General features: G+C 47.6%; 1 pseudogene; it reads right to left on the bottom strand.

The window, feature by feature from the left end:
- Positions 1–2,773: 2,773 nt before the first annotated feature.
- On the bottom strand, positions 2,774–22,765 carry LOC140125852 (solute carrier organic anion transporter family member 1C1-like; annotated as a pseudogene).
- Positions 22,766–23,193: the final 428 nt, after the last annotated feature.

Here is a 23,193-nt window from a genome sequence, read left to right as displayed (position 1 = left end):
TCACTGTTATGACTTGTTGGCAAGTAGCTGCAGTTGCCAATTCTGAGTTGGGGTTATACATTTGGTGGCCCTGGTTTTGGGATGATTTTTGGGGGTTAATGGGGTGCAGAGCCTTGGCTCCTGGAATGGTCTGACTCCGGTCTGGCTTGGAACCTGACTTTTCTCCCGCTCCTCCCATCTGTGGGGGTGATTTAGTGTTGGGGCCACTGTTTGTCAATAAGAAAATCAGTTTTTGTACTGATTACCTGGGTGTTGTGTTTTGTTGTCTTCTTCTGTCTTCTTCTGATTCTCTCACTGTTGCATCACTTGGTGTTTGGAGTTGAGCATCGCCTTCTTATCCAGACGTGTATCGGGTGTGTTTAATACTTTGGCTGAACCTTGGTCCCGTTTTAATTTCAAGGTTCTTGCCAGCGACACCTGACGGCGGCTTCAAAAGGTCTGTGATGCCCCTGGTGGTTGACTTGATGCTCCTCAGAATACGAGACCTAATTGTTTTCCTTAGCCGGTAGCTTAGCCCTTTTTGGAGCCTTCCTTATCGGGGAGCTTTTCGCTCCATCGACCGCCCACCCCAGGGGTTTATTAAGGAATGATGTTTACTTAGGCCTGAGTGTAAAGTATTCGAAACCCAGCTACAGTATATGGTCGAGGTTCTTGGATTGTGTAGTGGCTGTCTCTGGCCCGGTGCCCCTGGACCCTAATGCATTGACTCTTTTCCATGTCTTGGGTCCTAATTAATAGTTCATGAGGACGGGCTCTTTTACTGTACCCATTTCTTCTGGATTGGAGCAGCTACAGAGATGACCGGATGCAGAGGTTATGGGGATTGGGCGTTGGAGGTCTACATACTTTGCTTGTTACGTTTGTCCAGGTTTGTTTTTGTCTTGTTTTTCAGGTTCTCCATCTAATATCAGACCCGGGCCAAGTGTTTGACTTCTGGGTTGTTTGTACATATTTTGAGGCCCTGGAGGAAGGAGTTTTTGGGGTTTCAAAATGTGGATGTACTAGAGTAGGAGCCTAAAATGGGTTCAAGTCCTTCTGGGGGCAGCGTCTATTACATGCGGAGGGAAATGTTTGGTGCTACTTGTGGGTAGCTGAATTATTACTCTGTCAATGTTTTCTTCCCAAAAATAGTCTGAAAAAATGTGAATCGTTTGGCAGGGTGCTAGGGATTCTGGTACCGTGGAGCGGGTTGGGTCACTGTTAATTCAAGGATGGCCCATTTATGTTCACTCTAAGTGTGTGATTGTTGTGCGGCACAGGGAGTTGGTGGCGAAAACCTCCAATATAACATGGCAGGATGGTGTCCACCTTAGTGAGACAGACCTAGATATATTCCTCTGTGGCTTCTCATGGTAGTGAGCAGACGCTTCTTCTTGCTGAGTGGGGTCATAGATCTGTAGATTTTAGATGGTTGCTCAGTTGGCCGACTTCCCAGCTGGGAGATTAGCATTCAGCTTACAGGGCTAAAAAGTGTGTCTATCCCAAGTGCCTGATTTTGGACTATTACAGGTTAATATATTAAAAATAGAACTTTAACCTAATTTTCCACCCAGCAAGAAGACATTTATATAAGTTACACATTTGTGTTACGGTTAATTTATTAAAGTGCCCAGACAGTTGGTTCACATGAGGCGTTATGCTTCCCTCCAGTCTACAGTAACCACCATGTTGGATGCCTGTTGGAAGACTTCAGGACCCTGTCTCCTGGTGTCTTAGGACACTAAGCTTCTTCATATCGAGTAAAGCAAATGTAGCAGTGCACCGACCATGCGCACATCCTGGCCACCGAGTCATGAGTAAGAAGAGCTAAGGAATTGGGAGATACCCTCTGGTGAGTGCTGCCCTTTTGCTTGAAGTATTTGAACAATGTTGGGTTGGGATGGTCACGTATAACTAACAGTATATAAGAGAAGAGGCAGATGATAATGAGGCAAGAAACCAGCGACCTGAAAAGTTGATGATAAGAGAAGGACAGTGGAACGGGCAGAACTGCTGAGCGCCCAGGAGGACAATACAAGTCAGCATCATCCTTCTGGTCCATGGATGAAGTTCCTCTCATACCGGGCCTGCATGTGTGGAAGAGCAGTATAATCATCCCCCTGCCACCATATTGTGCAAGAGAGAGAAATGAGTAAGGTGGTGAGACATTGACTACCCAAGTAGAGGAATGAGCAGCACACAAAACACACAGACTTTATGCTATTGGTGAGGCAGGCGCTTGGTGTTGCCTCTTCTTAAGGTACAGAGGGGAATGGGAAATCTACGAGGAGGTACAGACTTGGTGGCTGTAAAATCAGAAGCAATGACAGGACAGCAGGATGGTAGTTGGCCAGTGACCGCCCAGTTGGCCAAGATCCAGGGACTTGGATGGTCCTTCCAACCACCACAAGTCATGTTATATATGAAGAATAGGAATGAGGATCGGGCAGTTGGCTGAAGGACAGATATCAGAGGAGGGAGGAGCACAGGGGTCTCTCCCGGGGTCCATCTCCTTGTGATATGTTTGTAGGAGAAGGGGTTTGGTTGGGAAGGTCTTTGTGGCTGATAACACAACAAACCCATGAGGTTGTTTCGGCAGCCGGTTGTTGCGTCCAATATCTTCTACTATTACTCCCACCATTGTCAGGCAGGACTGATAGAGACGTGAGGCAGCCGTGGATATATATTTTATTAGATCTGTACATTGTGTGACCAGTCATGTGACCAGAGCCAAGCTATTAAATTCATCATGATCTGCCTTCCAGGACCTCTCATGATCTTGGGTTGGGGGTCATTAAATAAAAGTCTGTTCCTATATTTCGGGGGCATCATTTGCCCCTTTCCCACCATCTTCGGGGGGCTCCAGTCTCTTGGGCTTGTTCCCTTTCTTCACTGGATGCTTCTTCTTCACCATAGATATAAAGCAGAGGAAGAAGATGAAGGACGGGGCCCAGATCCCATTGATGAGTCCCTGGAAGGTGTTCCTGCAGGAGAGGAAGGAGGGACATGATCCACTGTGTCACATTCCCAGCTGAGCCTGATTTTGGTGATCTTTGTGCCTCGTTACCTGTAGGAGTGGTTGTCATACATGCGACAAGCCCCTCGCCCTCCGCATGGTGTGGTCCCCCACTTCAGGCAGGTTCTATCGATGAGAGCCCCAAAGTAAATAGGAGATGGGATGCCGGCTGTAGAAGAGGAGGACACAGGATTAGATGACACTAGGACTTCCTGCAAGGCGACACACATTACCACCAAGATGTCCACTCACCTAATGTCCTGATGAGTAACATGTAGACCCCAACCCCCAGGGATTTCAGCTCTGAAGGGAGGCACCTGCAGAGGTATAAAGAGGCAACGACAATCATCCATCACAGCTACACAAAGGACGACCTACAGATCAGCAGGTATTAGCCTCCAACTACCACTGCAAGCTCCCCGGGATGTCTAGACAGATAGTACTGCCTCCTAGTATCTCCCTGTATATACAGATAGTACTGCCTCCTAGTATCTCCCAGTATATACAGATAGTACTGCTCCCTAGTATCTCCCTGTATATACAGATAGTACTGCTCCTTAGTATATCCCTGTATATACAGATAGTGCTGCTCCCTAGTATATCCCTGTATATACAGATAGTACTTCTCCCTAGTATCTCCCTGTATATACAGATAGTACTGCTCCCTAGTATATCCCTGTATATACAGATAGTACTTCTCCCTAGTATCTCCCTGTATATACAGATAGTACTGCTCCCTGGTATATCCCTATATATAATGCACATGTATATACAGATAGTACTGCCTCCTAGTATCTCCCTGTATATACAGATAGTACTGCCTCCTAGTATCTCCCTGTATATACAGATAGTACTGTTCCCTGGTTTCTCCCTGTATATACAGATAGTTCTGCTCCCTTAACTAAATTAATATAGATGAAGTTGGAAGAAAAGTCTGAAACCTGCGAGAACTCACCACAGGAGTATGACATAGGCCGGAGTAATTCCGCCGGAATATGTAAAAATAATAATTCCTTGAACAACGACGTAGATTATAAACATTGTGTCACAACTTTCACTGCGAGGACACGAGCCGAGGACCACGGAGGAATTTACTGAAGGGACACCCATGGACTCAATGCAGGAGCAGCTCTGATAAACCTGTAATAACCCAGAGACATCACTGATTATAATGTACAAGACACTGATTATTACACAACTCACTGATTATTGTAGCAGGATAGAAGAGCAGTGAGAGGGGAGAGACAGTACAGAGAAGTGTCCCCATATAGCAGGATAGAAGATAAGGGAAAGGGGAAGAAACAGTACAGAGAAGTATCCTGTGTAGCAGTATAGAAAAGCAGGGAGAGGAGAGACAGTACAGAGAAGTGTCCCATGTAGCAGGATAGAAGAGCAGGGAGAGGGGGAGACAGTACAGAGAAGTGTCCCAAGAAGCAGGATAGAATAGCAGGGGAAATGGGAGAGACAGTACAGAGAAGTGTCCTGTGTAGCAGGATAGAAGAGCAGGGAGAGGTGGAGAGACAGTACAGAGAAGTGTCCCGTGTATCCGGATAGAAGAGCAGGGGGAGGGGAGAGACAGTACAGAGAAGTGTCACTGTGTAGCAGTATAGAAGAGCAGGGAGAAGGGAGAGAAAGTACAGAGAAGTGTCCCCAAGTAGCAGGATAGAAGAGCAGGGGAAGAGGGGGAGAGACACTACAGAGAAGTGTCCCCGTTTATCAGGATAGAAGAGCAGGTAGAGAAGGAGAGACAGTACAGAGAAATGTCACCATGTATCAGGATCCAAGAGCAGGGAGAGTGGGAGAGACAGTACAGAGAAGAGTCCCAATGTCGCAGGATAGAAGCGCAGGAAAAGGGGGAGAGAAAGCCTAGAGAAGTTTCCCCATGTATCAGGATAGATGAGCAGGGAGAAAGGGAAAAACAGTACAGAGAAGTGTCCCTGTGTAGTAGGATAGAAGAGCAGGGAGGGGGAGAGACAGTACAGAGAAGTGTCCCCATGTAGCAGGATAGAAGAGCAGGGAGAGAGAGAGAAGGATGGTATAGAGACGTGTCCTGTGTATCAGGATAGAAAAGCAGGGATATGGAGGAGAGACCTACAGAGAATTGTCCTCATGTAGAAGTTTAGAAAAGTAGGGAGAGGGAGACAAACCATACAGAGAAATGTCCTGTGTAGAAGAATAGAAAAGTAGGGAGAGGTGGAGAGACAGTACAGAGAAGTGTCCTCGTGTATCAGGAATAAAGAGCAGGGAGAGGGGAGAGATAGTTCAGAAATGTGTCCCACGTAGAAGAATAGAAGAGCTTCGAGATGGGGGAGAGAAAGTACAGAAAGTGTCTCCATGTAGCAGGATAGATGAGCAGGGAGAGGGGGAGAGATAGTACAGAGAAGTGTCCTGTATAGCAGGATAGAAGAGCAGGGAGAGGGGGAGAGACATTACAGAGAAGTTCCCGATGCATCAGGATAGAAGAGCAGGGAGAGGGGGAGATATAGTACAGAGAAGTGTCCCCATGGCGCAGGATAGAAGAGCAGGAAAAGGGGGAGAGAAAGCACAGAGAAGTTTCCCCATGTATCCGGATAGATGAGCAGGGAGAAAGGGGAAAACAGTACAGAGAAGTGTCCCTGTGTAGTAGAATAGAAGAGTAGGAAGATAGCAGAGAGACAGTGCAGAGAAGTGTCCTTGTGTTTCAGGATAGAAGAGCATGGAGAGGGAAAGACAGTACAGAAAAGTGTCCTGTGGATCAAGATAGAAAAGCAGGGAGAGGGGGAGAGACCGTACAGAGAAGTGTCCCATGTATCATATCATAGTATCATAGTATATAAGGCTGGAAGGAGACGCAAGTCCATCAAGTCCAACCTTCAAGAATTAAATAAATGTTTTATCCCCATAACCCGTGATATTTTTTCTCTCCAGAAAGTCATCCAGGCCTCTCTTGAACATGTACATAGAGTCGGCCATAACAACCTCCTGCGGCAGAGAGTTCCACAGTCTCACTGCTCTTACAGTAAAGAACCTTTGTCTATGTTGATGGTAAAATCGCCTCTCCTCTAGGCGTAGAGGATGCCCCCTTGTCCTGGTCACAGGCCTAGGTATAAAAAGATCTTTGGAGAGATCCTTGTACTGTCCGTTCAGGTATTTGTACATTGTAATGAGGTCTCCCCTCAGTCGTCTTTTTTCTAAACTGAATAATCCCAAATTTTGTAATCTGTCATTGTATTCTAGTCCCCCCATTCCCCTAATAATCCTGGTTGCTCTCCTCTGCACCCGTTCCAGCTCTATTATATCCTTTTTATACACTGGTGCCCAAAACTGTACACAATATTCCATGTGTGGTCTGACCAGGGATTTGTATAAGGGCAGAACTATGTCTTTATCATGAGAATCTATTCCTCTCTTGATACATCCCATTATTTTATTTGCTTTAGCAGCAGCCGCCTCGCTCTGGTCACTAAAATTAAGTTTACCATCCACCAATACGCCCAAGTCCTTTTCAGCTTCAGTTTTACTAAGTAATTGACCGTTTAGAACATAATTATACTTTTTGTTTCCATGGCCCAAGTGCATAACTTTACATTTATCTACATTAAACCTCATCAACCATTTCTCTGCCCACTCCTCAAGTTTCCACAAATCCCTCTGTAATGCTAAACTATCGACCTCAGTATTTATTACTTTACACAGCTTATTATCATCTGCAAATATTGAAACTTGACTGTGTAAACCCACTACAAGGTCATTAATAAAAATATTAAAAAGAAGTGGCCCCAATACTGACCCCTGTGGCACTCCACTGGTAACATCAACCCAATCTGAGAATGTGCCATTAATGACCACCCTCTGTTTTCTATCACTAAGCCAATTACTTACCCAGATACACAGATTTTCTCCTATTCCCAGCAGTCTCATTTTATATACCAACCTTTTATGTGGCACGGTGTCAAATGCCTTTGAGAAGTCCAGATATACAACATCCACAGCGTCCCCCAGATCCAGTCTTGAACTTACCTCCTCGTAGAAACCAATCAGATTAGTCTGACAGGACCGATCTCTCATAAACCCATGCTGACGCTGGGTTATAAGGTTGTGCACAGTGAGATACTCCAGGATAGCATCTCTAATAAACCCCTCAAATATTTTCCCCACCACAGCAGTTAGACTTACAGGTCTGTAGTTTCCAGGATCGCTATTTGATCCTTTTTTGTATATTGGTACCACATTTGCTATGCGCCAGTCCTGTGGAACATAACCAGTCCTCAGTGAATCTTCAAATATTAAAAATAACGGTCTGTCTATCACCGTACATAATTCATGCAGAACCTGGGGGTGTATGCCATCTGGCCCCGGTGATTTATCTATCTTAGTGGTTGCGAGGCGGCGCCGTACCTCTTCCTGGGTTAAACTGTTGACATTATAAAAAGAATTAACATTATTCCTCATTGTGTCTTCCACCAGGGGATTTTCCTGGGTAAAGACAGTTGAGAAGGCGACATTCAGTAGATTGGCCCTTTCCTCGTCTCCTTCCACCATGACCCCCATGTTATTTCTAAGGGGACCCACACTCTCTGTTTTTAGTTTCTTATCATTTATATACTTGAAAAATAATTTGGGATTATTTTTGCTCTCCCTGGCAATATTTCTCTCAGTCTCTATTTTTGCGGCCTTTATCTGCTTTTTACAGGATTTATTTCTCTCTATAATCCTGTAATGCCTCATCGCTACCTTCACGTTTTAGCACCTTAAACGCTTTATCTTTCTCGCTTATTGCTTTCCTTACAAGACTAGTTAGCCACATAGGCTTTTTCTTGTTCCTTTTATGCTTTTTCCCATAAGGTATGTGTTTCTCACAGGACTTTTTCAGAATATATGAGAAAAAGTCCCATTTTTGGGGGGGGCTTTTGTCCTTGAGAGCATTATCCCAGTCTATGCCTTTAAGGTCTTCCCTTAGTTGCTGAAAATTTGCCCTCCTGAAGTTTAGAGTGTTGGTTGCCCCTTCACTAACGCTCTTAGTAAAGCGTAATACAAAATCAATGATATTATGATCACTATTCCCCAGGTTCCCCCCAACCTGTAGTTTTGATACCCTATCAGGTCTGTTGGTAAGGATAAGGTCCAGCAGTGCCCCCCCTCTTGTTGGCTCCAGGACTAGTTGCGACAGGTAATTGTCTTTTGTTGTTGACAAGAACCTGCTGCCTTTGAAGGACCTGCAGGTTTCTGCCCCCCAGTCAATATCTGGGTAATTGAAGTCCCCCATGATAAGTACTTCACCATGCTTTGAAGCCGCATCCATTTCACTTATCAGCATTTCCTCTGCTGCCTCCATTATATTTGGAGCCTTATAACAAACCCCTAGTAATATTTTATTTTTATTTTTCCCTCCTCTTATCTCAACCCATAGGGACTCCACATTTGCGTTACTGATGTCATCTCGCAGGACGGGCTTGAGGCAAGAATTCACATATAAACAAACCCCTCCCCCTTGTCTATTTATACGATCCTTTCTAAAAAGACTATAACCATCTGTAGTAACAGCCCAGTCATAGCTACTGTCCAGCCATGTCTCGCTGATACCCACTATATCATATTTCCGTTCCAACATCAAGAGTTCCAGTTCCTCCATTGTGTTTGTGAGGCTTCTGGCATTTGTGTACATGCACTTTATATGGTTTTCCCTGTCCGTATTCCTTTTGTCCTTATTCCCCAATCTCATTCCAGCCCCCCTTCCTCCCCCATGGACTATGACCCTTCCCAGCTCTCTATGTACACCGTCTATTTGCCCTGCACAAGTGTAATTGCCCTCCCCCCAGGTCTCTAGTTTAAACACTCCTCCAACCTTCTAGCCATTTTTTCCCCTAAAACAGCGGCCCCCTCCCCATTGAGGTGCAGCCCATCCCTACTGTAGAGCCTGTAGCCCACAGAAAAGTCATCCCAGTTCTCCATGAACCCAAACCCCTCCTTCCTACACCAACTTTTGAGCCACTTATTTACCTCCTTGATCTCCCGCTGCCTTTCTGGTGTGGCACGTGGTACAGGCAGTATTTCGGAGAAAATTACCTTTGAGGTCCTTGCCCTGAGCTTATGGCCTAAATCTCTGAAATCATTTTTAAGGACCTTCCACCTACCTGTTACTTTGTCATTAGTGCCAATGTGGACCATGACCGCTGGTTCCTCACCAGCCCCTCCCAGTAATCCGTCAACCCGATCCGCAACATGCCGAACCCGAGCACCCGGCAAACAACACACTGTTCGGTATGCACGGTCTTTGTGACAGATTGCCCTGTGTGTTCCCCTAATAATGGAATCTCCCACTCCCAGCACCTGTCTGACCTTGCCTGTGCTCCCATTACCCTTCTTACTGGAGCAGACATTCCCCTGGTTGCTAGCGGCCATGTCTTTCTGCAGCATTGCTACCCCAGAGCTGATATCCCCCTCATCCGCCAGCCTGGCAAACTTATTGGGGTGCACCAGATCAGGACTAGACTCTCTACAACTCTTCCCTCTACCCCGCCTTCTACATGTTACCCAACTAGCTGCCCCCTCATTCTGCACCTCCATACTCCCCTCCCCACAACCATCTTCCCCAGAGAGTTTGTGCTCCAGGAGCAGCAAACTTCGTTCCATATTATCAATTGCCCGCAGCCTTGAAACTTGCTCATTTAGATCCAGAATCTGGGCTTCCAGATGAGCAATTTTCACACACCCCACACAGCAGTATTCCCCCTCGAACGGCTGTTCAAGGAAAGCATACATGGCACAGGATGTACACCGTGTAGCAATGCCACTTATGGAGTCCATAATTCTAATGGGGATTACAATATAGATATGCACAGAAAGAATTTACAGTCAAAGTAACACAAAACACCGAAGTTACCTGCTAAAGCCCCTCAAACTTAAGTCCCTTAAACCTAAGTCACACTTATGACACTGCACACACTTCAGATCAATGCACACTCGCTGCCAAGCTCATACACTCGCTTTGCTAATGCTTTTTTTTAAAGTTATCGGCCACAAAAATCTGCAGAGCTCACTGCACAAGATCAGGAATAGAAGAGCAGGGAGATGGGGGAGAGACAGTACAGAGAAGTATCCTCGTGTAGCAGGATAGAGGAGCAGGGAGAGGGAAAGACAGTACAGAGAAGTGTCCCCGTGTATCAGGAAAATAGAGCAGGGAGAGAAGAGAGACAGTACAGAAAAGTGTCCCACGTAGAAGAATAGAAGATCATCGAGATGGGGGAGAGAAAGTACAGAGAAGTGTCCCCATGTATCAGGATAGAGGAGCAGGGAGAAGGGGAGAGACAGTACAGAGAAGTGTCCCGTGTATCCGGATGGAAGAGCACGCAGGTAGAGAAGGAGAACCAGTACAGAGAAATGTCCCAGTGTATCAGCATGAAAGAGCAGGGAGAGTGGGAGAGATAGTACTGAGAAGTCTCCCCATGTCGCAGGATAGAAGAGCAGGAAAAGGGGGAGAGAAAACACAGAGAAGTTTCCCCGTGTATCAGGATAGATGAGCAGGGAGAAAGGGGAAAACAGTACAGAGAAGTGTCCTGTGTAGAAGGATAGAAGAGCAGGGAGAGGGAAAGACAGTACAGAGAAGTGTCCCATGTAGCAGGATAGAAGAACAGGGAGAGGGGGAAAAACATTACAGAGAAGCGTCCCATGCAGAAGAATAGACGAGCATGGAGATGGGGGAGAGACAGTACAGAGAAGTATCCCTGTGTAGCAGGATAGAAGAGCAGGTAGAGAAGGAGAGACAGTACAGAGAAATGTCCCTATGTATCAGGATAGAAGAGCCATGAGAGGGGGAGAGACAGTACAGAGAAGTGTCCCGTATAGCAGGATAGAAGAACAAATAGAGAAGGAGAGACAGTACAGAGAAATTTCCCTGTTTATCAGGATAGAAGAGCAGGGAGAGTGGGAGAGACAGTACAGGGAATGGTCCCGTGAAGAAGAATAGAAGAGCAGGAAGAGACAGTTTAGAGAAGTAGCATGATAAAAGATAAAAGAGAGAGAGAGGAACAGTACAGAGAAGTGTCCCCGTGTATTAGGGTAGAAGAGCAGGGAGAGGGGGAGAAACTGTACAGAGAAATGTCCTGTGTAGAATAATAGAAAAGTAGGGAGAGTGGGAGAGACAGTACAGAGAAGTGTCCTATTTAGAACAATAGAAGAGCAGGGAGATGGGGGAGAGACAGTACAGAGAAGTGTCCCCGTGTATCAGGATAGAAGAGCAGGGAGAGGGGGAGAAACAGTGCAGAGAAATGTCCTGTGTAGAATAATAGAAAAGTAGGGAGATAGAGGAGAGAAAGTACAGATAAGTGTCCTTGTGCAGCAGAAGAGAATACCAGGGAGAGGGAGAGACCGTACTGAGAAGTGTCCTCGTGTAGCAGAATAGAAGAGCAGGGAAAGGGAAAGACAGTACAGAGAAGTGTCCACGTGTATGAGGATAGAAGAGCGGGAGAGACAGTACAGTGAAGTGTCCTGTGCAGGAGGATAGAAGAGCAGGGAGATGGGAAGAAACAGTACAGAGAAGTGTCCTTGTGTAACAGGATAGAAGAGCAGGGAGAGGGAAAGAGACAGTACAGAGAAGTCGCCCGTGTATCAAGATAGAAGAGCAGGGAGAAGGGGAGAAACAGTACAGAGAAGTTTCTGTTGTAGAACAATAGAGGAGCAGTGGTAGGGAGAAAGACAGTACAGAGAAGTGTCCCATTTAGCAGAAAACAAGATCAGGGAGATGCATAAAGACAGTAAAGAGGAGTTTCTCGTGTAGCAGGATAGAAGCGCAAGGAGAGAAAATACAGAGAATTATATTGTGTAGCTTGATAGAAGAGCAGGGAAATTGAAGGCAGGCAGTACATAGAAGTGTCCTTCTGTAGCAGAAAAGATGAACAGGGGGAGGGGGAGACACAGTACAGAGATGTGTCCCTGTTTAGCAGGATATAAGGGCACTAAGAGGGGAGAGACAGTATAGAGAAGTGCCCCATGTAGAAGAATAGAAAAGCAGGAAGATGTGGGAGAGACAGTACAGAGAAGTGTCGTCATGTAGCTGGATAAAAAAGCAGGGAGAGGGGGAGAAATAGTACAGAGAAGTGTCCTGTGTAGAGGAATAGAAGAGCAGAAAGATGGGGGAGAGACAGTACAGAGAAGTGTCCCGTGTATCAGGAAAGAAGAAAAGGGGGAGAAACAGTACAGAGAAGTTTCCCCGTGTAGAAGAATAGAAGAGCACGGAGATGGGGGAGAGCCAGTACTGAGCAGTGTCATCATTTAGCAGGATAGAAGAGCATGGAGAGGGGGAGACAGTTCAGAGAGATTTCTCTGTGTATCAGGATAGAAGAGCAGGGAGAGGGGGAGAAACGGTACAGAGAAGTGTCCCATGTAGAAGAATAGAAGAGCAGGGAGATGGGGGAGAGACAGTACAGAGAAGTTTCCCGTGTATCAGGAAAGAAGAAAAGGGAGAGGGGGAGAAACAGTACATAGAAGTTTCCCCGTGTAGAAGAATAGAAGAGCGAGGAGAGGGGGAGAGACAGTACAGAGAAGTTTCCCCCGTGTAGAAGAACAGAAGAGCAGGGAGAGGGGGAGAGCCAGTACTGAAAAGTGTCATTATTTAGCAGGATAGATGAGCATGGAGAGGGGGAGAGACAGTACAGAGAAGTGTCCCCGTGTTGCAGGATAGAAGAGCAGGGCGAGGGGGATAGACAGTACAGAGAAGTGTCCCATTATTTTTTATCTGTTCTCCCCCTCGCACTCACTATGTGCTTTCCGGATCCTTTGGAGGACTTGCAGCCGGCCAGACACGCGGACACGTAGGTGATGTTATTGGCGCCGCACACGGGATCCCACTGCTGGGAGGAGCAGCTGCAGTCGGCGTTACAGGAGGAGAGGAGCTGCTGCTTTCCCCACGTCTCCACTTTGCTCCTGTGATAGAATATTACAGCTCAGTGACCCCTCATTATCTGCCCCCCCCCCATGTATATAATAACCCCAGGACTCACCCGTTATAAGACACTGTGATCCCCGCCACATCACCGTTCTCACAGCCCAACATGAAGACGGACAGATTCATGATGAAGGCCACAAAGAAGAAAACGAAGACCAACTTAGAGGCCGACAATAGCCCCATCTTGTACCTCTTCACCAGGAGACCCCCCAGCAACATCCCCAGAGCAGATGCCGGGAGTGACGAAGCTCCTGCACATAGTATCATTAGTGCTTAAAGGGGTTGTCCTCTCCTTTAACATTCTAGTATCCCTGAAATGTAATTTCCACACCATTTAAAGCTCATTAAAGCCCTATTTACCACTAGGATGAAGGTTTGTAAAATAAGCACTGAGATGCTGGTGTTTGCTCCCTTTGGCAGCATCCGCTCTTCTTTTAGCCTCTAATGCCCTTGTTTTTCCACAAAAAAGGCTTTAAAAATAATGTAAATGAGGCCGAGGGGCTCTGGGCTCAATTAAACCTGTGGAGTCTTGAGCCCCTTAGGATTATTTGCATAACTTTTAAAGCCTTTTTGGAAAAACAGAGTCCAAACCCTGTACATATATTTAGGGTCTGGTCTCGGATCTGAAACACTTTAGTGGTCTGGTCTGAGGTTGTATTAGTTTACTGGCTTAATCTAGGATATCCATGAGTTTATTATCAGGCCTAGGGATTCAGTTATTTCAGAGATACAGTCAGGGGTTGGATTGGGTTTCCAAATCTTTGCCTGGGGTCTGAATGGTCATTGGGTCTAGTCTTGGGCTCTGATGGGTTTACAAGTCTTGTCTGGAGACTTAATGACTGTAGAGGTCATTTGTGAGGTCTAAATGAGTTTATGGGTCTGGTCTGAGGTCTGATTGATTTTAGGGTTCTGCTCTGAGGACTGGATGAGTTTGAAGGTCTGGTCTGATTTCTGGATGAGTTTGAAGGTCTGGTCTGAGGACTGGATGAGTTTGAAGGTCTGGTCTGAGGACTGGATGAGCTTGAAGGTTTGGTCTGAGGACTGGATGAGTTTGAAGGTCTGAGGACTGGATGAGTTTGAAGGTCTGAGGACTGGATGAGTTTGAAGGTCTGAGGACTGGATGAGTTTGAAGGTTTGAGGACTGGATGAGTTTGAAGGTCTGGTCTGAGGACTGGATGAGTTTGAAGGTCTGGTCTGAGGACTGGATGAGTTTGAAGGTCTGAGGACTGGATGAGTTTGAAGGTCTGAGGACTGGATGAGTTTGAAGGTTTGAGGACTGGATGAGTTTGAAGGTCTGAGGACTGGATGAGTTTGAAGGTTTGAGGACTGGATGAGTTTGAAGGTCTGGTCTGGTCTGGTCTGAGGACTGGATGAGTTTAAAGGTCTGGTCTGAGGACTGGATGAGTTTAAAGGTCTGGTCTGAGGACTGGATGAGTTTGAAGGTCTGGTCTGAGGACTGGATGAGTTTGAAGGTCTGGTCTCAGGACTGGATGAGTTTGAAGGTCTGGTCTGAGGACTGGATGAGTTTAAAGGTCTGGTCTGAGGAGTGGATGAGTTTGAAAGTCTGGTCTGAGGACTGGATGAGTTTGAAGGTCTGAGGACTGGATGAGTTTGAAGGTTTGAGGACTGGATGAGTTTGAAGGTCTGGTCTGAGGACTGGATGAGTTTGAAGGTCTGGTCTGAGGAGTGGATGAGTTTGAAAGTCTGGTCTGAGGACTGGATGAGTTTGAAGGTCTGAGGACTGGATGAGTTTGAAGGTTTGAGGACTGGATGAGTTTGAAGGTCTGGTCTGAGGACTGGATGAGTTTGAAGGTCTGGTCTGAGGACTGGATGAGTTTGAAGGTCTGGTCTGAGGACTGGATGAGCTTGAAGGTCTGGTCTGAGGACTGGATGAGTTTAAAGGTCTGGTCTGAGGACTGGATGAGTTTGAAGGTCTGGTCTGAGGACTGGATGAGTTTGAAGGTCTGGTCTGAGGACTGGATGAGTTTGAAGGTCTGGTCTGAGGACTGGATGAGTTTAAAGGTCTGGTCTGAGGACTGGATGAGTTTGACGGTCTGGTCTGAGGACTGGATGAGTTTGAAGGTTTGAGGACTGGATGAGTTTGAAGGTCTGGTCTGAGGACTGGATGAGTTTGAAGGTCTGGTCTGAGGAGTGGATGAGTTTGAAAGTCTGGTCTGAGGACTGGATGAGTTTGAAGGTCTGAGGACTGGATGAGTTTGAAGGTTTGAGGACTGGATGAGTTTGAAGGTCTGGTCTGAGGACTGGATGAGTTTGAAGGTCTGGTCTGAGGACTGGATGAGTTTGAAGGTCTGGTCTGAGGACTGGAGGAGTTTGAAGGTCTGGTCTGAGGACTGGATGAGTTTGAAGGTTTGAGGACTGGATGAGTTTGAAGGTCTGGTCTGAGGACTGAATGAGTTTGAAGGTCTGGTCTGAGGACTGGATGAGTTTGAAGGTCTGGTCTGAGGACTGGATGAGTTTGAAGGTCTGGTCTGAGGACTGGATGAGTTTAAAGGTCTGGTCTGAGGACTGGATGAGTTTGAAGGTCTGGTCTGAGGACTGGATGAGTTTGAAGGTCTGGTCTGAGGACTGGATGAGTTTGAAGGTCTGGTCTGAGGACTGGATGAGTTTAAAGGTCTGGTCTGAGGACTGGATGAGTTTAAAGGTCTGGTCTGAGGACTGGAGGAGTTTGAAGGTCTGGTCTGAGGACTGGATGAGTTTGACGGTCTGGTCTGAGGACTGGAGGAGTTTGAAGGTCTGGTCTGAGGACTGGATGAGTTTGAAGGTCTGGTCTGAGGACTGGATGAGTTTAAAGGTCTGGTCTGAGGACTGGATGAGTTTAAAGGTCTGGTCTGAGGACTGGAGGAGTTTGAAGGTCTGGTCTGAGGACTGGATGAGTTTGACGGTCTGGTCTGAGGACTGGAGGAGTTTGAAGGTCTGGTCTGAGGACTGGATGAGTTTGAAGGTCTGGTCTGAGGACTGGAGGAGTTTGAAGGTCTGGTCTGAGGACTGGAGGAGTTTGAAGGTCTGGTCTGAGGACTGGAGGAGTTTGAAGGTCTAGTTTAGGGTTTTAATGAGTTTTGAGATTTCAATCCAGACTGAGAACTCCTGCGGTCAGATCAGACAACAATAAGGGATTAGAGGTAGGTCATGTCTCCTACAAAGTATTAAGAGGAACATGTCATAGACCAGCTCTCTAGACTTAGATGCTAGGCAACATGATCTTTTAATTGACAATACAGATGTCCTGATCCAATCTGGCTAAAGTTCTATTCCGGGGTCTTCATTTGGAAATATCATCTGGAGTCCAACTAAATTTGGGGGTATGAGGGGAGGTCACTGAATGAAGAGGGGAGAACATGGGGGACATGAGGGGAGGTCACTGAATGAAGAGTGGGAGAACATGGAGGACATGAGGAGAGGTCACTGAATGAAGAGGGGAGAACTTGGTGGACATGAGGGGAGGTCACTGAATGAAGAGGGGAGAACATGGGGGACATCAGGGGAGGTCAATGAATGAAGAGGGGAGAGCATGGGGGCATGAGGGGAGGTCACTGTCTAGTTGTAAAACGAATACAATGCCGCTATATACTGTACATATATATTTGTTATTATGATTATTAGCCAATCCTAAGGGTCATGTGACCTGCATTGACCACTCACCGGTGAGGAAGTTGGACCTGGCGACGGTCTGGCCGTACTGCTGCTCCATGTACTTGGGTTTGTAAGTTATGAATCCCACAATGGCGTTCATCTGCAGGAGGTTGGTGATCATCAATATGACGTAAAGGCGATTACCGGCCAGAGACTTCAGGGCAAGGAAGAAGCCTGCGTGGGAGGGGAGAGTCATCAGGATAGCCACGCCCCCTTCCTACGATATTCTCGTTATTTCACACCCATCTCCCCTTGCCCCCCATATGTTAAGATGGTGTATCAGTACAGACACAGAGATGAGGACTCTGAGAGGATCATCTTCCATTGGGTTGCTCCTCCATTGTTTCTCCAGCTGCAGGTCCAGGGTAATGACCGGCTGCTCTGTTCTCCAAGCAAGATCCATCTCCACCTGCCTGGGTTTTCAGCCACCAGGACCAGCACCCGGACTAGGCCAAAGGGGGGCAAGAGTAACTGGTAGCCAGTGCAGTGGAGGACTCAGGGGTGAGATGTTGCTCTCCCCCACCATGTAATCTCGGTGAAGCCGAAACGCTTTAGGCGTACATATAGGTCAAGTGAAACAGGCTGAGAGTGGTCCTTGCAGGGACAGTAGAGTGCTCTCAAAGGTGAGTCTAGCCTTGCAGGGAAAAGCTAGGCTCTGCTAAGGTTATGGGAGCCCCTGAACACTCATTACCCCCAACTCATAAGCCACGTCCATGAGTACAAAGAAGCTAGAAAAACCATCAGGAACTGCAATACACCTGTGCCAGGGCTGGTGTGGTCCAAAAGAGACAAAGGGTGGATGTCCTGGCTGAAATACAAGGAATAAAGGGCGAAAACAAGCAGCTGGAGCAGCGGAGAAATGTCATCAGAGAAAAAAGTGGTCCTTTTATGGAACAATTGGTAAATGATGAAACTTCAGAGACATGGCTGGACGAGAAATCAAAGGCTGATAACGAGAGCAAAGGCTGATGGGGTTGCAGCCTGCGAGCCAGGTGGAGGAGGAGGAGGATGATGATGATGATGGGAGCAGCAGGACACACCTGGTGGCCTGCAGGAAGATTAGCAGGCCTCGTGCAGTGGGCCCCCTGCAGGACAGCCAGCAGTAACACCTCGCTCGGGGGAGGACAGTGACACCGGCAGCCAGGGAGGGGCGCTCATGGCACAGATCCGGCTGCTCGAGTCCCCAGTGCGCATGGAGAACTTTTCTTCTGGAGTAGACTAGGCCAAAGTAGCAAGAAGCGGTAAGATACCTGCTGTTAGTGCCCCCTGAGGTCAGCTCACTGTACAAGTCCTGCCCGAGGTCTGCAGTGGACCCTGCACAAAGGAACAGGGAGATTAGAGCCAGGTGGCGAGGTGCAGGTCTCCTTCTTGAAGTAGTGGAGATGGAGCAAGGAAAGCATCTCCACCATGTGTCGCCCGGTGGGGGGCGCTCCACTGGGACTGTGGCCTGCTCCCCAAGGGGAGGGGGGATCCTGGTGCTGGTGGCGGTTCTGATTCTCAATGTCAACTAAAGAAACAGAGTGCAATAACAGATCTGGGGTTGCAGTCACCTGTAGACAGTCCCTGCAGGCCCGGAGTACCCCTGAGGGTGGCATTGGTCCTGTGGAGGTGGCTATGCCCAAAGATGCTGAGGCTGTCTTGCAGTCCATGGCTATTGTTGGTCCAGCAAGTGTAAGGGCGCATTCACACAATGCACTGCGTTTTTTGACGCATTCCAACATGGATCACAGGCTGAGGTCACATTGCATTTCTATTGAATTTGCTAAACCGCAATGTTACTTTAGAATGTGTTCAGGGCTGAAGCCTCTGGAATGCGTCAAAAAACGTGACGCAACGCATCATGTGAACGCACCCTGAGTGATGTTTTGGTTGGGGCATTACTCATGCAAAAACTGTAGTCTCATTATTATAAGGAAACTAGTAAAGGAGATTCCCAACGCTCAAAGACGTCCTTGAGAAGCGGATGCAGAACTCAAATAGATGATTTATTCATAAAAAATGGCAATGCGTTTCGGCTCCGATGCCTGATGAAGGCCCAGTTGCTGAGGTGAAACGTGTTGCAGTTTTTTATCAATAAATCAACTATTTGAGTATTGCTTTCACTTGCCGAGAGCCGGGAATCTCCTTTCCCTTCTGTGGGGTCACTAGTGTCCTGCGACCTTCTATCCCGCATCTGGAACGGGATTCGCTGATAGGAGGACGTCGGCTGCCATCCACATTGTTAAAACACACAGCAAGGTGAGAGTCCTACCTACTGCTAATTGCTAATTGTCTTACAATACTATAAGAGCACTGCGCTCTGTGATTATTTTCTATGTGTCTTTGTTTTCTGTCTGGAGGACATTTGCCGACCAGACTCAAAAAGCTTTTCCAGCTTGGATATTATCAGATGAAGAAAATGCAGGTGATGTTGTTTTGAGTGGAGAAGCTGTTGAGTATGGGGGGGCTGTGAGTGCAGAAGCTGTTGAGTATTGGGGGGGGCTGTGAGTGGAGAAACTTGAGTATGGAGGCACTGAGAGTGGAGAAGCTGTTGAGTATGGGGGTGCTGTGAGTGGAGAAACTGTTGAGTATGGTGAGGGAGCTGTGAGTGGAGAAGCTGTTGAGTATGGTGAGGGAGCTGTGAGTGGATAAGATGTTGAGTATGGGGGGGTCTGTGAGTGGAGAAGCTGTTGAGTATGGGGGGTGCTGAGAGTGGAGAAGCTGTTGAGTATGGGGGGGCTGTGAGTGGGGAAGCTGTTGAGTATGGGGGGTGCTGAGAGTGGAGAAGCTGTTGAGTATGGGGAGGAGGCTATAAGTGGAGAACCTGTTGAGTATGGGGGGGGGCTGTGAGTGGAGAAGCTGTTGAGTATGGGGGGGCTGTGAGTGCAGAAGCTGTTGCGTATTGGGGGGGCTGTGAGTGAAGAAGCTGTTGAGTATGGGGGGTGCTGAGAGTGGAGAAGCTGCTGAGTATGGGGGGGCTGTGAGTGGAGAAGCTGTTGAGTATGGGGGGTGCTGAGAGTGGAGAAGCTGCTGAGTATGGGGGGTGCTGAGAGTGGAAAAGCTGTTGAGTATGGGGGGGCTGTGAGTGGAGAAGCTGTTGAGTATGGGGGGGCTGTGAGTGGAGAAGCTGTTGAGTATGGGGGGGCTGTGAGTGGAGAAGCTGTTGAGTATGGGGGGGCTGTGAGTGGAGAAGCTGTTGTGTATGGGGGGTGCTGAGAGTGGAGAAGCTGTTGAGTATGGGGGGGGCTGTGAGTGGAGAAGCTGTTGAGTATGGGGGGGCTGTAAGTGGAGAAGCTGTTGAGTATGGGGGGGCTGTAAGTGGAGAATCTGTTGAGTATGGGGGGGGGCTGTGAGTGGAGAAGCTGTTGAGTATGGTGGGGGGGGGGCTGTGAGTGCAGAAGCTGTTGAGTATTGGGGGGGGGGCTGTGAGTGGAGAAGCTGAGGTGACCAGAGATATCACTGTGACTAGTGTGGATGTTTTGGCGGGAGGTTCTGCTGTGTTGGGATGTGTTGCTGTTAGTGAGGGGTTAGCTTTGGGTGGGGGAACTGCTGTGAGATCTGGCCCTGTTGTTCCCCCAGCAGTGGCAGCTCCTGCCAGAAGTTATGCTGGTGTCACGGTTGGAAGGGGATTTAGCATCCTCCTCGTCTTCATCAGTTTTCCTGTGAAATGTGCAGAGTAGGGAAGATTCACCAAAACTGATGAGGTTCTTCATTGATCTGGCGCCCCCTGCTCTACTCGGCAAGTGTCACCATTTTGTTGGTGCACCATTAACATAAAGCATTTGACACAATTGGTGCACGGTGCAACAGGAGGCGCCCCTCTATGTGCCGAATATTGTGGCACATCGGGCGCAGAGCAGCCACGACACAAACACTGACGCAGTGCACGTTCTTTTCAGGGCAAAGTCAGACAGAAGTCTGGTGCAGACTGTAATAAATGTGACCCAATGTATATAATATGGAGGGGGGGATTATTGTGTTTCTATTATTTCATATTTTTGTTGTCATTGTTGTTATATTAGAAAATAGATTTACAGGATAATCTCACCTTTCACTGAAGCTTTGTTGTGGTGCTTCTCCTGTGATGTCTCCAGCTTCTGTTCCTCGGGGGACGGCTGAGTCTCCTTCCTCTTAATACTCTTAGGCAGAAAGCAGAATGGGATCCCCGAAACCAATGCAAGGGCTCCAGACACCAAAAATCCGAGCCACCAGGCGCCCACCCAACGGGTGTCTTGTGGTGTAATAGTCACAGTGTCTACAGGAGAGAGACATCGAGGTCATGGGACTGGAGAATGATGGGTAAGGCAGTGGGATGTCCAGAAGCCTCTCTCTCCCCTGACGATTGTATATGACATCCTCGCCTTGTGACATTTATTTACTTACCCAGATTCACAGATCCAATATCCACATAAAGTTTTGCAAAATATGAGCTGAGCATAAAGCTGAATATTGGTCCAAACATCGCCACAGTGTGCAGACAAGCTGGGGAGAATGGAACAGAGGGGTAAAGCCTAATTATGATGGGATGGAGAGCAGCAAAAAACCCAACAACCGTCTCATAAGGAACCTCCTACATAACACCAGCTCCTCGGGGGAGGTCCTATGATTGAGAAGTAGGAATGTCCAACCCTGGGCTCTTCCCACTCCTGACATCTACTGATCTATAACATCATCGTTACCTATGTAGATGGGAGTATTCTCTGGGTCAGAAAAGTCATCGATGTAGGAGACCCCAAGAGGAATAATGGGCGTCTCTCCGATTCCTCGTAGCATATTCCCGACCATGACGTAAACCCACATGTGTGAGCTTGTCTCCTTTATGCACTCTGCTAAAAACACAAGAGTCTCATGTAGCTGTCGCTATTCACTACACCATCTGCTGGTCATGTTAGTTTTCCCTTGCACCATTTTCTTACCCGGTCTGATGTCCTCGGTCAGTGTCCTGTTGGCCAGACATGGAGAGATGCTGTCGGCGGAGCCTGTTAGATTGTTGTGCAGAGCTACATGTGACCTCACTGTTTCATATTTATAACTGTGAATAGACAATCATTTGGTGAGGACCACACTGGGGACGTGGTCAGGATATTACGTAGTGCGATGGTGCGGTACATACGGCCCCATGAAGAAGTGCGGCATGGCCGAAAGGAAACTGCCTAACGCCATCACAAAGCAGCCGGCGGCGATAATCCGCGGTCTGTGAAGCTTCGCCCCAAAGTAACTGACGAAGACGATGACCATAAGGTTTCCTGTGTGCAGAACATAGGGTTAAAAATTAATTAAAAAAAAAACACAAACATAATGAGAGGAAGTCATATTCACCATATTCAAAGCTTGCATCCACAAACCCAACCGTAGAAGAGGAAAGGTCAAAGCGTCGCTCAATCTGCGTGATGGAGCTCTTCATGTAACTCCCCGAGAACGCCTTGGCGAAGTAAGGGAAGCAGAGAGCGAAGAAGAAGATCTGTGGAGGAGGAAAAGAGAAGAATGAGAAGGAGGATGAAGAGGAGGAAGAAGATAGGAGAAAGATGAGAACGAGTATTGTGATGAAGAAGATGATGGCAAAAAAATGGAGGAAGAGGATGAGGGACCCATTGTATAAGAACTTCTAGTGGGTCCACAGTACCCCACTCCAACAGGAAAAGGAAGATAATTATAAAGAGGAGGTGACAGTGGGTTATCAAGAGAAAGTTGATGGGGATAATCACAAAGAGAATGATAATAAAGAAAAGCAGGATGAGGAGTAGGATGACGATGGGAGAGAGTGACATCCTATGACCAGTGACACGGGGCTCAGGAAGGCCATGGGAGGGGTGGTAGGAGGGTGTAAAGGCGTGCCATCTCCTCTAGGGCTTCTGACGCTGTGATTATAGTGGTTAGTAGGGGAGGACAGGTGAGAGATGGGGACAGTGCAGGCTGTAAGGTGTCTGTGAGTTGGTGAGTATCTATTGCACGTGGGTTCCGGTATGAGCGATGGGTGGATGGATTCTGAGAAGGATTATTGAAAGTAAAAGAAAGGAGATTATGGTCCGAAAGTGGAAAGGAGGAATTGGTAAAATTAGATATTGAAGAAAGTCGGAGAAGACCAAATCGAGGATGTTTCCCTCATTATGATTGGGGGAATCGCAGAGTTGTGAGAGACCGAGAGAAGTAGTTAGTGCTAAGACCTGAGAGGCCGGAGGGGAAATGGGAGAGGTAACAGGGATGGTAAAGTCTCCCATCATCTTACAGGATAGAAAGTGAGTGAGCCAAGAGGCAAAGTGGTCAAGGAACTGATAGGGTGAGCCAGGAGGACGGTATACTACAGCCACACGACGAGAGACTGGGCGGAGAAGTCTCAGGATGTGGGCCTCAAAAGATGGGAAAGTGAGAGAAGGGACAGGAGGACGGTATACTACAGCCACACGACGAGAGACTGGGCGGAAAAGTCTCAGGGTGTGGGCCTCATAAGATGGGAAAGTGAGAGAGGAGACAGGAGTAATGACCTGGAAAGTGCCTTCCCCTCCTCCCTGCCTATTCTCAGGTCTGGAACAGTGAGAAAAGTGTAAACCACCATAAGACAAAGCCGCAAGGGAGGCAGAGTCATCCTGCCGGATCCATCCTGCTGGTTTCACTGATGGCCAGCAGGTTAAAGGACTTATAAAGGAAG

Source organism: Engystomops pustulosus, chromosome 4 (genome assembly GCF_040894005.1).
Source record: "Engystomops pustulosus chromosome 4, aEngPut4.maternal, whole genome shotgun sequence".
NCBI lineage: Eukaryota > Metazoa > Chordata > Amphibia > Anura > Leptodactylidae > Engystomops > Engystomops pustulosus.
This window is presented reverse-complemented; position numbering and strand designations above follow the sequence as displayed.